Source organism: Miscanthus floridulus, chromosome 9 (genome assembly GCF_019320115.1).
Source record: "Miscanthus floridulus cultivar M001 chromosome 9, ASM1932011v1, whole genome shotgun sequence".
NCBI lineage: Eukaryota > Viridiplantae > Streptophyta > Magnoliopsida > Poales > Poaceae > Miscanthus > Miscanthus floridulus.
The window spans coordinates 80,291,108-80,305,920 of record NC_089588.1 but is presented as its reverse complement, the minus strand read 5'-3'; the positions used below and the strand labels follow the sequence as shown (position 1 = coordinate 80,305,920).

General features: G+C 41.9%; 1 pseudogene; it reads right to left on the bottom strand.

The window, feature by feature from the left end:
• Window positions 1-11,886: 11,886 nt before the first annotated feature.
• LOC136482233 (receptor-like protein 2) lies at window positions 11,887-14,413 on the bottom strand (annotated as a pseudogene).
• Between the last annotated feature and the right edge of the window lie 400 nt (window positions 14,414-14,813).

Here is a 14,813-nt window from a genome sequence, read left to right as displayed (position 1 = left end):
TTGACCTTATTAGTTGGAGAGATGTAGCAAGCACTTGTCTGAACTTATTGTGCTAGATGATGTGTGAGACATATATTCAGTGCATCTCGATAAATAATAATTTATACTCTATTCAAATGTTCAGACTACACACACCAAACATGTAGAAGCATATATGACATAATTTGGCCAAGCTACCTGTACATGTGTGCTTGCAGGTTTGCAAAAGCAAACTAAGTCTTATAATTTAGCCAAGCAGCATGTAACTCAATTGAATAAGAATCGGCTGCTACTAGGAAGACAACAACCTAATAAATCATAAATCATAAATATACATGCACCAGAATTAGGCTGGCTGCTTACTTGCTAGTAACTATTGGACAAAAAATAACTTTTCCTCGGACAATGGTCCTTTTGTTCCAAAAAAATTTGAACCATGGATTCTGATATATCCACATCTCCATATAAACCATACATACTAATTCAAGTAAGCAGCAACACCTCTACTGATTCAAGTAAGTAGCAACACCGTGGGGCATTTCATCAAACACATAGCGGGCAGTGAGCCACGCACTCACCGTGGGGGTGGGAAAGCAGCTGTCCACGTGCTCCTGAAGGCCTCGGCGGTGGGAGTGCAGGCGTGGAGGAGGAGGGGCATGATCGGCGTTGTGGACAAGGAACGAGGGCACGGATAGCACGGTGCTTCGGCTTGCGGCGCTGGACGGCGTGGGGCGGTGCACGGGCGTCAGCGTCGAAGAAGAGGAGCGTGGGGCTAGGAACGGCGGTGCCGGGGGCGGTGAACGGGTGCACGGGGAACGGTGGTGCCCGTCAGCGCGGGGTGGTGCTCCGGCAGCGCGGGGGGAGGGGTTGGCGCGGGGTTGAAATGAATTTGAATAATTTCAACCCTCGCCTCTTTTATACTAGTAGCTCATCACTGTCGGTTCTAATTATAAACCGACAGTGATGGGGGCACATCACTGCTGGGTCATTCCCCAAACCGGCAGTGATGTGGTGTAGCAGTTAGGTGTTAAGTAGGATAACTTTTCATTTTCTTTCAAATTTCTCCGACTGGCTCAACGGTTAAGACCCCTCAACTTAGCCCCGGAGACCTGTGTTCGAGTCTCAGGCGGCCCAAAGACTTTGGGAAATAGCTCATCACTGCCGGTTGTATGTCTAAATCGACAGTGATGATGAAATATCACTGCTGGGCCATTCTTGTGCAAGCCTTAGAAAACGTTTGAGACCAATACGACATCAGAATGCATATGAACCACAGAAACCTTGATAACCTATGTGTATAGTCATGGTTCGATGAAAGAGCACATGTATCTCTGTGAAGCATGTATACTCCGCCTATGTCGAAATGGCTTGAATTTTTTTGGCAAGCATGTACACCCAAATTAAGACCCCACACAGGATCTAAGATTTTTCTGATCAGTTTTTTATTTATTATATTTTTCTCTGTGCTGAATGAGACAAAGAGGGTGAATTTCATCTTGGACTCAATATATTTTTTCATCCACCTCCACAAAATTCTTATCCCTAGGGCACATTGAAGCCTGTGTAAAAGTTTGGCACCATTCCGGATCTTTTCATGGGTAGACTCAGTTCAACCTATAATTAAACGGTGTCATCGCGCGAAAATTCAATTAAACCTCAGAAAGTAGCAAACCATCTCTAGAAAATCCTAAACTTGGTGTTTCCTTCACACGTGGCACGTGCAAGCCTTAGAATAATTTTGAGACCAATACGACACCGGAATACCTATGAACCATAGAAACCTTGATAACCTATGTGTATAGTCATGGTTTGATGAAAAGGCACATGTACCTCTATCAAGCATGTGTACTCCACCTATGTCGAAATGGCTTGAAATTTTTTAGCAAGCATGTACACCCAAATTAAGACCCCACACAGGATCTGAGGTTTTTTGATCATTTTTTATTTATTATATTTTTCTCTGTGCCGAATGAGACAAAATAGGGTGAATTTCATCTTGGACCCAATAGATTTTTTCATCGACCTCCACAAAAGTCTTATCCCTAGGGCACATTAGAGCCTATGTAAAAGTTTGGCACCATTCCAGATTTTTTCGTGGATAGACTCAATTCAACCTATAATTAAACGGTATCGTCGCGCGGAAATTCAATTAAACCACATAAAGTAGCAAACCATCTCCGGAAAATCCCAAACTAGGTGTTTCCTTCACATGTAGCACGTGCAAGCCTAAGAAAAAGTTTGAGATGAATATGACACTAGAATTTATATTTTTAGTTGCCCAACAAATGTTACACGAATTACATGTATGACAATAATTAAACACACAAAGATGTATAAATTAAAATTAGAACCCAATTAAACTACGACCTTGAAAACCTAGCTAAATAAATATTAATTACTATTGGAATCACTACCGGGTTCGATCGGGCCACGCACACTAACATGCCTCTGTAGCCATATATGGTAACTGATGTCATGGATTATATATCCGCTTGTATCGATGAAGTCCAATGCACATATGAGTGCACTCTCTTGTACCTCACAATATCGAAAGAATGGTCGGCCATAGATGTAACCTACTGAACGACCACTGCCCTTGTTAGTAATCCTTATACAGTACTGGCGTCCTTCTATAGTGAGCTGGCCGAGGTTACCATTGCAGAAGTCCTAATCGTACCCGAGTTGCTTCGTAGCTTGGTCTAGAACGGCCCACAAGCCACATGCATCATAGGTAAGGTCCTAGAGCGCAATCTGCATGCGGAGAAAAAGAAAAAAAAATTAGAGAATGTTATTACAATAATAAACAACAAATAACCATGACTCAGGTATAAGTGACTATTTTACCACATCCGCATGGTTGTAGCTCGCAAACCATTCGCTTGCTTGTGGGACAGGGATATCACCAGCATTCAAAGCAAGTGCCTTGAAGTGTGAGAAATCAGGCACATCATAGCAAATACGTCAAAGTGCCTCTAAACATATGCACACGGCACTGAACTGGGTGCTTATCACGTCTGGGCTCTATCTTTCTGTCTCGTGGATATGGTTCCGATGATTTGCACCCCTCAAAGGGATGGAAAAACTGAGTTCACACATCCATAGCCGACCACTTGCATTAGATGTCGTGTTCTCGACGATGTCCGAGATAAAGAACCAGCTAAGTGCTGTTCATAGCTAATCTATTGGGGATATAGTTTGTGACATATATGTATGCAACAATGATATTACACTAATTACACTTATTTGTTAGCATCAAAAAACAAAAGATGTTGGAAAATATTTCATACAATAGCCAGAACAGGGAACCGTGAAATGGCCACATTAGGAGCGAATGGCTCATCGCCATGGTGGAAACCTGGTTCTTGTGGAGGGGGAGGTCCGTTGTTCATACCACCTGATCGATAAAATGCCAAAAAAGTTATGAACATAAAATATATGCACAAAAAATTCTTCCAAGTAAAATGTGGCAACATAATTAAATATAGATCGAATGCAAGGAATAAGAATATATATAAATGTAGAATGCAAAGAAACATGAATATAAATATAGATAGAATATTGGAGAAGACAACATATCAATACCATTGAAAAATGCAGGAGCCATGACCAAATAACGTAGAGAGAGAATGTATTTCTTAAAAAGTGAGAGTGAAACGTGAGAAATGAGACTGAGAGTTCGTGGGTTGGTGGGATCGATGTATGTGGCTGACGGTTTGTTTTATATAGGGGGCATGGACATCACTGTCGGTTTTTAAGTAGAACCAACAGTGAAAGTTAATATCACTACCGGTTTTTAAATAGAACCGACAGTGAAAGTTAATATCACTGCCGGTTTGTAAATAGAACCGACAGTGAAGGTGCATATATGTAAAGGATATATTTATTTAGATAGTACAGTGGGAAAGTTTTAACAACAACGATATATTTATTTAGATAGTAATGAAATACATCAAAAAATAACAAAAATATTAGAAATAAATTACATATACGATAACAAAGACCTTACACTAAAATTCCATATACGATAACAAAGACCTATTTGCATACAGGTCAATGTTACAATCAATGTGTATCAACACATTATAATGTAACCACCTCAGTAACATTCTTCTAGCACCAACTAGGGTCAAACAGCAGCACCGAGGTGGTCTACGAGCTATACCGGTTGGAGATGACAAAGTGGCATCGATGAATCCACCTTGTCTATACATGGCCTTTTTCCAGATGCGCACAGCAGCAGATGGCTCTATGAACCTCATGGCATCTCTAATCTTCGACATTGTTCTATCTTAAGTAGCATTCTTCTAGTACCTCTTGTGTGCACCATTTTGGTGGACTACGATGCATAACGATATCTGTGGTTTGTCGTGAGAGGAAAATATTGTATCATGGCTGATAAGGCCTGGTTGAAACCAACATGCATAGAGAGGCTAGCTCCTGGCCGAGGGCCATTTTATAGGAGCTAGCAGTCATGGTATATTTTTATTTCTGAACTGAAGTTGTCGGTGTAGGTGGGAGCAGTGTTCCAACAGTTGTGGTAAGTGGGAGGACTGTTGGCATGTGAGGAGCATCTACACATCACTGTCGGTTTTAGTTTAAAAACCGATAGTGAATGGAGCCTTCTGTGTTGGTTCAAGCAACCGACTGTGATAGAAGCTATCACTGCCGGTTTTTAAAACCAATACCGGCAGTGAAGGGCCCTGCCGCCATCGCAGCCAGTTAGGGGTTAAGTAGTATAACTTTTTCCTTCCTTTCAAATTCCTCTGACTGCCTCAGTGGTTAAGACTCCGCAACTTAGCCCTCGAGACCTATGTTCGAGTCCCAAGCGGCCCAAAATTTTTGTTTCAATTTTATAAATTATTAAACGAATTTGGGAAATTGTTCATCACTGCTGGTTCTAATAATAAACCGATAGTGATGAGGAACCATCACTGCCAGGCCATTCCTCAAACCAGTAGTGATGGGGGTGTACCAGTTAGGGGTTAAGTAGTATAACTTTTCCCTTCCTTTTGAATTCCTTTGATTGCCTCAATGGTTAAGACTCCGCAACTTAGCCCCCGAGACTCGTGTTCGAGTCCTAGGCGGTCCAAATTTTTTGTTTCAATTTTATAAATTATTAAATGAATTTTCTCTGTGCACCTTCTTTCTTCGTGGCCTTCTTAGCGTTCGTCTTCATCTCGGCCTGATCTAGAGACTAGAACAGTACACGCATTAAGCAAATGGATCACTCAACAGTCAATACACAAGCCACAGGCATTCCCATTCACATCTCTAGGAGCACATACATCAATGATCAATGAAGGTTGGAGGAGGAATGGAGCTACTACACCTTTGCTCAATGCTGACTGTGGGCAGGGCTCCTTCAAGTATTGCGAGCAGGGACTACAAACTGGTTGGGGACCAGTGGCGCCGAGGAGCTGTGGATCCCTCACTACTAGTAGTAGCTCGAAACAGAATGGCCGCCCCAATGTCCTTCTATCAGAAGTCTAGAGATATATATTTATATTTATATTTATATTTAGCTAGTGTTTAAATTCAGAGAGTAAAGTTTAGAAATGTTATGTCTGGTGTCTAATCGAGTGTTTGAATAATAATGAGGTCAGTCTCAATGGTAGTTTTAAATAACTTTCATTCTCATTAATTGCTATGATACGTCAGCATATTTGCTGAGTTGGCAGAGTATTAACGAGGAGGAGAGAGGAGATGAGAGTTTCATTTGGATCAAACATCCTTCACGGTTATGTGCATAATGATTACATAGTTAACAATTATCTAACTATCTTTACGTGCATCAACAATGAGGGCCTCATTGTGATCAAGCCGTACGTAAGCAGGTTTGTCACCCTCTTGAAGGATAGGTAGGGGTACGTTCGCCCCGAATAGAGCCATTTCCTGATAGCCCCTGTAGTCTTCTTCGTCCATCACTCCATCGACACCGACAATCTTCCTTTTCCCTTCTAGGACTACTTGTAGCCTTCCTTTTGTCTTGTTGTCCCTTGCATAGAAGACTTGCATAACATCTCTTGCAAGGACGAAGGGGTCATTTCTGTATGCGGTGTTAGTGAGATCAACGGTAGTGAACCCTTCGCTGGCAGTGTTGATTTCCTCGAGCCGGACCCACTGGTAGTGAAAAAGAGCTGCCTTCAATGGACTGTAGGCTAGCTCTCATATCTCCTCTATGAAACCATAGTATGTCGCCTGCACATTGCCATTTTCGTCATGAGCATCAAAATGAACACCACAATTTTGGTATGTGCTCTTTCCATCTTGCTTTTTTGTGTAAAATGTGAATCCATTGATCTCATACCCTTGGTACTTAAGATATGTACTCGAAGGTCCCTTGGCTAAGGCATCTAGTTGATTACCCAACTTTATTCCAAGCAAGCGACGTTGCAACCAGTTGACAAATTCCTCCTTATGTTTTTATCTAGCCAAGCCTATGACCTGCTCGGATATAGAGTTTGCAGTGATTGCCTGTGCTCGTCAATGTATGGCATCACACCCTCGGCTTGCTAGAGAACAGCAAACTATGCCTGTCTAAAAGAAATAGGGTCGTCTACTATAATAGATTTCTCCCTGATCATTCCTTTGCCGCGTAGTCTTCCCTCGTGATGAGATTCTAGAACTCTGACCCTTTTGATGTCCAGATAATATGTGTAGAACTCAATGGCCTCCTCCGTTGACCATCCTTCAATCATGCCGCTTTCTGGTCTGAATCTATTCCTAACATACCTCCTAAAAACTTTCATCAATCTTTCGAAAGGGAACATCTGATGCAGGTACACTGGGCCAAGGGCTCTAATTTGGTCAACAAGATGAACGAGCAGATGCAATGGGATATCAAAGTAAGTCAGCAGGAAATGCATCTCAAGCCTAACGAGAGTTTTGGCTATGTCCCGCTGCAGCTGCTCTAGCGTGGGCACATCAATGACCTATTTTGAGATCACATTGAAGAACGAGCAAAGCTTTATGATTGGGGCATGGACCTTTGGGGGGAGGGTACCACGCAGGGCAATAGGGAGTAGCTGAGTCATAATGACATGATAGTCATGGGCCTTCATAGGGCCATAGTTGAACTTGAGTTCTCTCATGTTCACTAGCCTCTTCGGGTTCACACAGTAGCCCGTCAGGACTTTAAGTTCATTGAAGAAAAAAATAAGTGCACGCTTTTCTCCCTTCTTCAATGTCCATGACGCAACCGAAAGTTCAAACTAGCCATTCTCTAGCTCCATGGGATGCAACTCCTTCATGATTCCCAAGTGTTGCATGTCCAGGCGTGTGGCTAGTGAATCCTTCGATGTCCCCCCGGTGTCCATAAGGTTTTAAGTGTTTTAGCGCACACGTTTTTAGTGATGTGCATGGGATCAAGATAGTGGCCTACACTCAGAAATGGCCAATAATCTAGTTTCCAGAAAACCAATTTTTTCTTCCAAACGCTCCCATCAGGCGCTGCTACTGCATTGTCTCCCTTCCCAAGGACAACCTCCAGTTTGTTGAGTTCTTGAACTATCGCAGGCCCATCTTGATATTTTGGAGCTAAGCGTTTCTCAGTAGTACCGTTGAAATCTTTTCTGTTCTTGCGATAAGGGTGATCCTTAGGTAGGAACCTACGGTGTCCCATATAAACCATCTTTCAGTTATTTGGCACATTTACCACATCGGTGTTGTCCAAGCACTCAACACATCTAGTATAGTCTTTTGTCTTCTCTCCAGACAACGAACCTCGACCTAGAAGGTCGGTAATTGTAGCGATAAGTACTCCTTGATCGTGACATGTTCCTTTTTGTACTCGTCCCAAACATCCGACACACCCTTTTCAAACATCTCCACTAGTTCATCGATCACTGGTTCCAGAAACACATCAATGTCATTCCTAGGTTGTCTTGGCCTTTGGATCAGTAGTGGCATCTAGATATATGACCGCTTCATACAGACCCAAGGTGGAAGGTTGTATATACAGAGTGTCACTGGCCAGGTGCTATGATTGCTTCTAACCTAGTCGAAAGGATTCATTCCATCTGTGCTCAAAGCAAACCAAAGATGCCTTACCTCTCCATCGATGTCCTTATAGAACATAGTATTGATAGTCCTCCAGTCATGCCTGTCGGTGGGGTGCCTCATCATTTTATCTTTCTTACGCTCTTTGCCATGCCAGCGCAACAGCTTGGCTGACTTTGCACATGCAAACAGCATATGCACCCGGGGAGCTATAGGGAAATACCAAATGACCTTTACGGGACCTCCTCTGGTCTTGGTACCCTCATCTGACGGCCCTTCCTTGTACCGTGGAGCTTTACACTTGGGGCACTTGTCCAAGTCTTTGTATTTTTCTCCACGGTACAATATGCAATTATTGGAACACGCGTGGATTTTTTCAACCTTGAGGCCGATGGGGCAGATCATTTGCTTGGCCAAGTATGTCTTTTCTGGTAACTCGTTTTTTCTGGGAGCATTTTCCTTATTATACCTAACAACTGATCGAAGCCTTTATTGCTCAATCCGTTTGTCGATTTGAACTCTAACAACATGATGTCGGCTTCCAGTTTGCTCATTGGACAATCCCTATACAATGGTGTTTTGCCATCTTGTCTCATTTTCTCTAGCTTTCTCAGCTGTCTTTCACTAAGACATCCGGTCTCTATATTACGTAGCAGCTGAGAAATGCCATCGTTATCCTCGGTGTCGTTAGCTAGCGTGTTCCTAAACACATTATTAACTGTGGGCATAGATTCCGTGTTGACACTAGGTTCCTCATCAGCATCGTGGATGGCTACGTCAGGTATGTCCACATCATCATCGTTTTCCTACAGAACATTCACACCAACCTCGCCATGCATAGTCCATATCGTATAGTTTGACATGAACCCCCTGGTAATCAAGTGCGATCGTATAGACTCAATTTGACGAAAGTTCCTTTGATTCTTGCAATCTTTGCATGGGCAGAAGACAGGGTTCCCATTCCCAGCATGGGCTTTGGCATCAGTGACAAATTGGCTGACGCCATGCATGTACCGCTTGTCCGTTCGGGACAGATGCATCCACTCTCGATCCATCTCTGCACAAAAAATACTGAGATAGTAATTACAAAGAATTAATAAGAAATTAAGCTTCATGAACAACAATTGTAGCTCAAAAGTACTATTTTTGGAAAACATTATTGTACACTAATTATTGGAAAATTAAAATTGGTAGCCCCGGCCCTGCAAATTGAAAATCGTAGTAAAAACAATTATTGCACAATATTAAAGAACAACTATTCTACTTTACTTCTAAGAACTAATTATAGCATCACATACTAACAATGATGATCTTGACCACCATGAAATAATTAGCTAGAAATTTAAATGTGTTCATAGACACCAACTGTTTGGATGATGGATTCACCATAATTTGAGCCTTGCACAAATGTCCAATTGGAAAAGTGCTCTCTATAATGGAGAAAGAACTAGAATGAGAATCAAGCAATGTAGCCATCAAAACAAAGCTAATTAAGCAACAAAATCAAAGGAGTGGATGTTTGTTACTAACCTTAAAGCAAAAAGATCAAGTCATTCTTCAAAATCAAGCGCTATCTTCATGGTGAAGAGCAGCCGCAATAATGGAGGGAAGGGCCTAAACACGCGCCTCTATTCTCGGGATGGAAGAGAGGAGGAAGAAGAGGACGGCTGCAGCCTTTTTATGCTGTAGGCTTATCACCGTCGGCTCTTGGCTAGAACCGACAGTGATAGAGCCAAATCACTGCCGGTTTGTGGTTTGAACCGGCAGTGATAAGTGGCCGCCAAAACATTGCCGGTTCAAGCCACAAACCGGCAGTGATGTGGTGCTTCACTGCCGGTTTTAGCCCAGCCCCAATCATTTTCTCATTTTCAAGCTCATAACCGGCAGTGAAGGTACATCACTGCCGGTTCTCACAAATCTGGCAGTAATGAGGCCGTCAGTGATGTCCAAATCTGGCGTAGTGTAGCATAAGACAAATTGTTCTATATTATTGATTTTTTATCATTTCTTTTATTTCTGGTAGAAGAGTGATCACCCCGAAATTGAGGGTAAAAAGAGGAAGGAACTCTTCATAAAAATCTAGAAAGAGCGTCATAAGATCTGGTTTTATGATGTCCAAGATTACTTGATAGAACTCTGCTGGAAAACTATCGAGGCCAGGAGACTTATTATGCTCCATTTGGAAAACATCATCCTTTATTTCCTTTTTCGTAAACAAAGCTAGTAAAATATTATTTTCCTCCTCTGTCACTTGAGGTATATCTTCAATATAGTTTTCCACTAAGAAAAATCATTTTCCTCTGGTTGACCAAACAACCCCTTGTAATAGTTTGTGATGACGCTTTTAATGCAGCGTCACTGTGTACTACTCCATCTTCTTGCTACAATTTGAAGATACATGGTTTTGTGTGTTTTCCATTAGCAACCAAATGGAAATATTTAGTGTTATTATCAGCTGCCAAGAGGTCTTTAGTTTTCGCTCGCTCATACCAGTTAATTTCTTCTCTCAATAAATGAACCAATCGTTCATTGTGATAGTGTTTTAAGTTTAACTCTTGGTCACTAAGCAATCTAATTTCTGCGAAATTATGCAACTCATCAATCATCAAGGCCAATTTCTTCTTCTCCTTCTTAATGTGGTTAGCTATATTTTTGGCCCATCCACTTAAAAATTGGAGAAGCGTTCTGATTTAATTTTGCCAATTTTCCATGGCAGTCGTTCCAGAGGTTTCTGATTGCAACACATCAGCAACCAAGTCATAGAAACCATCATGTATGAGCCACCCTCTCTCAATTTTGAAAAGAGGTTGTTGTTTAATGTCAGAAGAAGCTCCTGTGTTCCATAGTAATGGTGTGTGATCTGAATTACTCCTATTCTTAGCATGTACCATTGTGAGAGGAATTTTGTGTTCCCACTCAATACTAGCTAAGACCCTGTCAAGTTTCTCAAAGGTATGGTTGTTTCCACTGCCTGCCCAAGTATAATAGCGACCATGCATTTCTATTTCTTTGAGATCTAGACTCTAAATGACCATATTAAATAGATATGGCAATTTTACATCAATATTGTCCTTATTTTTGTCTTTAGGACGACACATAATATTAAAATCCCTATCAATTATGTAAGGAAGATGTTCTTTACTACACGTATGGGCCATGTCCGAGAGAAAAAATTCCTTGAGATGTTGTTCTGCAGGACCATATACCACAAATAAAGCCCACTTGAAGGCATCACTTTTATTTGAAAGCATGAACTTAACATAAAAGTCTCCTTCATCAATGGCTTCAATATCAAACACCATTAAGTCTACCCTGAGGAGGATTCCCCCGGGTCGACCATGGGGTGCCATGCAGTGCCAAAAAAAATTCTTTGCCACAGCAAAGTTTTTTTTAGGGGTCCTGTCTGGGAAGTTATCCCAACCCATTTCCACAAGAACAATAAAATCAATTTGCTCATCTTTTCCTAATCTTCCAAATTACCCATGTTCAACCAAGTCACCAAGACCTCTGCTATATGTTCTAGAAGATCCCTTTCATTTAAGACCAAACTTAGCTTTGGCTTGGTACATGCCTATGGACACTACCCTTTGTTTATATAGTCCCCTCCCCATACATGTATGTAGGAGTCCCTACTCCTAGTAGGATCCTATACTCAAGTCCTAATAGAGCTAGAAGTCCTAATAGCACACCTCTCTTGAGTCCTACTATAAGTAGGATTTGAGTCACCATACAACAAGGCCCTTATAAGATTTGAGGAAATTACGAAAATTTGCACAAAATTCTACATCGTTGTGGAGATCTCTTTTAATGTGCATTGAGAAGGTTGTGTGTAACATTGTTGTTGAAGAGAGATGTTACACATTTCGTGACAATGTTCAGAACTGCACGACATTATGTTTTCAACAAAGGTGTTACACAATTTGTGAAAATTTGCACAAAGTTACACATAACCCTGAGACGGGTCAGGGACTAAACATACAGTTCATTGTTTGAATACAAATTCTACTATTCCTCCATTGATCAGTCCATTACTTCGTTTCCTTTTATTTATCCAATTCAAGCAGAACATGATTACCAAACTCTGAACATGACAACTCGATCAGGTCGACCTTGCTGCTGGAGATGCATGACATGCTTGGAGATTCTGATAGCAATCGCAATGCACTCGGTATTTGTTTCTTGCTTCAGTTCTGTCCATTTCATATGCATAAGCCAGAGGGCACGTACATTATTGTTGCCTATTATAGTTGAAGCAGACTGGGCCAACATAGATGTATCTGTATAAAACCATCTGGTCATATAGCACTCCTAATCCGAAGAATATTCCAAAGGCAATCGCAAAGATGACCTTGTCAATATGCTGTTCTGTGGAGGTGACGACGGGGACCGCAGCTGCATCTGTTGAACTACAATGGCGTGCCAGGGTAGGGCCGCACAGCTTTGGGTTTCCAACAAAGCTACTATCCGGAAACGTGCTGAACTGGCCTCCAGTTGGAATAGGCCCTACCATATCATTGTTAGAAATGTTGAATTTGGAAAGGAAGTGAAGCATCCCCAACGTCGAAGGAATTGCGCCGGTCAGATTGTTGTATGACAAGTCTAGCACTTGTAGATTGCTGAGGTTGCCAATTGATTCAGGAATCTCCCCATATAAGTTGTTGAAGCTCAGGTTGAGTGTAAGCAGTTCTTTTAACTGACCAAGCTCTGGTGGGATTACACCGGTAAGTTTATTGTAGCCTAGATTGATCATTCTTGGGAGACCGCTGCTCGTACGGTATTGGAGAAATGGAGTAAAATAAACAGGCAACCAAAATACAATTGTGTCTGGGAAAATTTTGTCTGGTTTGGCCTTCTCAAGCATTGGCATCTCCATCAGTGCTACTGGTATATCTCCTGTAAGACTGTTATTCGACATGTCTATGTAGAAAAGGAAGTTTAAGGTGTTAATCCATGCTGGGATTGGTCCACTGAGTTGATTGTTGTTTAAAAGCAGCGCTTGCAACAGTTTAAGCTTGGACAGCCAGTTTGGTAGATTTCCATACAGTGAACAGTCGTTTATGGCAAGTCCCTTGAGATTGTTAAAGCCATAAAATGTATCATAGTCTGGCATGGTCTCATGCTTGAAGTTTCCCCCCATTATTAAGAGAGAGAGGGTCATAGAGGAACTGAGGATCTGAAGTGTATTTGTGATGTTTGTAAAGTTGTTATTGGAAAATGATAGGAATTTTAGGGACTTGAGATTCTTTATTCTGGATGAAAACTGACCATGGAGTCTGTTGTGAGATAACCGCAGTGCAATAAGGTTGCTGCAAGAGTAGAGGCTTTCTGGAAATGTGCCAGTGAACTTGTTTAATCTAAACTCTAAAATCTTTAGATTAGATAGGGTGGAGAAGTTGACATTTGTGAGTTTTCCATGGAAGTTATTCCTCCTGAGGATGAAGGTTGTGAGATTTGAGCAATTGCTCAGAGATGGTGGCAGCTCTCCAGACATGTTGTTATAGTCTAAGTGAAGCTCCTCCAGCATCTTGAGCTGCCCAATTGAATCTGGGATCTCGCCATTTAGCGAATTCCCGCCAAGATCAAGGACAACTAGTTTGCTGAGTTTGACTAGATGCTCAGGATAAAGTTTTCCATGAAAATGGTTATTAGGGAATGAGAGGTGCTCTAATGATGTGATATTGAAGAGCTCAGCCGGGAGTGTCCCGCTGAGTTGGTTATGTCCAGCCTTAAGCACTCTCAGTATAGAGCAGTTGCCAAGCTCCGGGAGTATGCCACCATGAAACTGGTTGTAACTGAGATCAAGCACCACAAAGAACGGCTTGTCAACACAAACCGTGCTCGGAAATTTCCCAGTAAAGCTATTGTTACTCATGTTGAGAGTCGCCAGATTCTTCATGCCATCTAGTGTGGCAAATGGAAAATATCCTGTGAAAAAGTTGCTTGAGATGTTGATTACCTTCATTGCCAGTTCATGGGTGGATGGCAGCTTGTTGAACTCTCCACTGAGCTTGTTGAAGCTAACATCGAGGACGACGATGCTGCTGGACCATAGCAGCTCTGGTGGGAGTCCACCGGAGAGTGAGTTTCCAGACAGGTTGAGCCTCAACAAGCTGGTGAGATTTCCAAGTGAGGGTGATATGTGCCCCTCAAGGCCCCTTGAAGCCAGAGAGACATCCATGACAGTCCCATCGTCATTGCAAGTAACACCCTCCCACAAACAGCAGTTTGTGTCATTTTTCCAAGAAGTGTTGAGGGCAGAGGCCTGAGAGAGACCATCGAGGAACCCAAGGAGGGTGGTCTTCTCCTCTTCTTTGCAGGAGCAGACGGGAGAGGCCAAGAAGAGCAACAGAACAAGAGCAACACCAAGTAAAGATACTTGTAATGTTTTTGGTTTTCTGTTGCTCGAGGCATGGAGTTGCTGTGTGGTCTTTTCCATTGTACAATGTAGGACTTCCTGCGGTGAGCCTGATAATTAAATAGAGCACCACTGCATCAGCAACTGAATATTTAAAAGCAGGCGAGGATGTTGATCCCATTTTGCTTTTACTTCCTTTTCCCTTTATATATTAGATGCCTATAGCTTTTCTGGAATTGCAAATTGTGATATCTAGATGCAGACGAGTTTCTCGTATTGGATACTTTTGTGGTTTCTTAGTTTTTATTCTCTGATGTTTACTGAACAAACTAGCATGTCTTTTGGTGACAGAGGGGCCCTACAGATTTGACAGGGCCTGATGAAGCCCAACCGAAGAACAACTCTAAGAGCCTCTTTATATTCGTCCAAATTAATAAGGAATAGACATTTTGATGAAAAAAACCTACAATATCTTTATTTA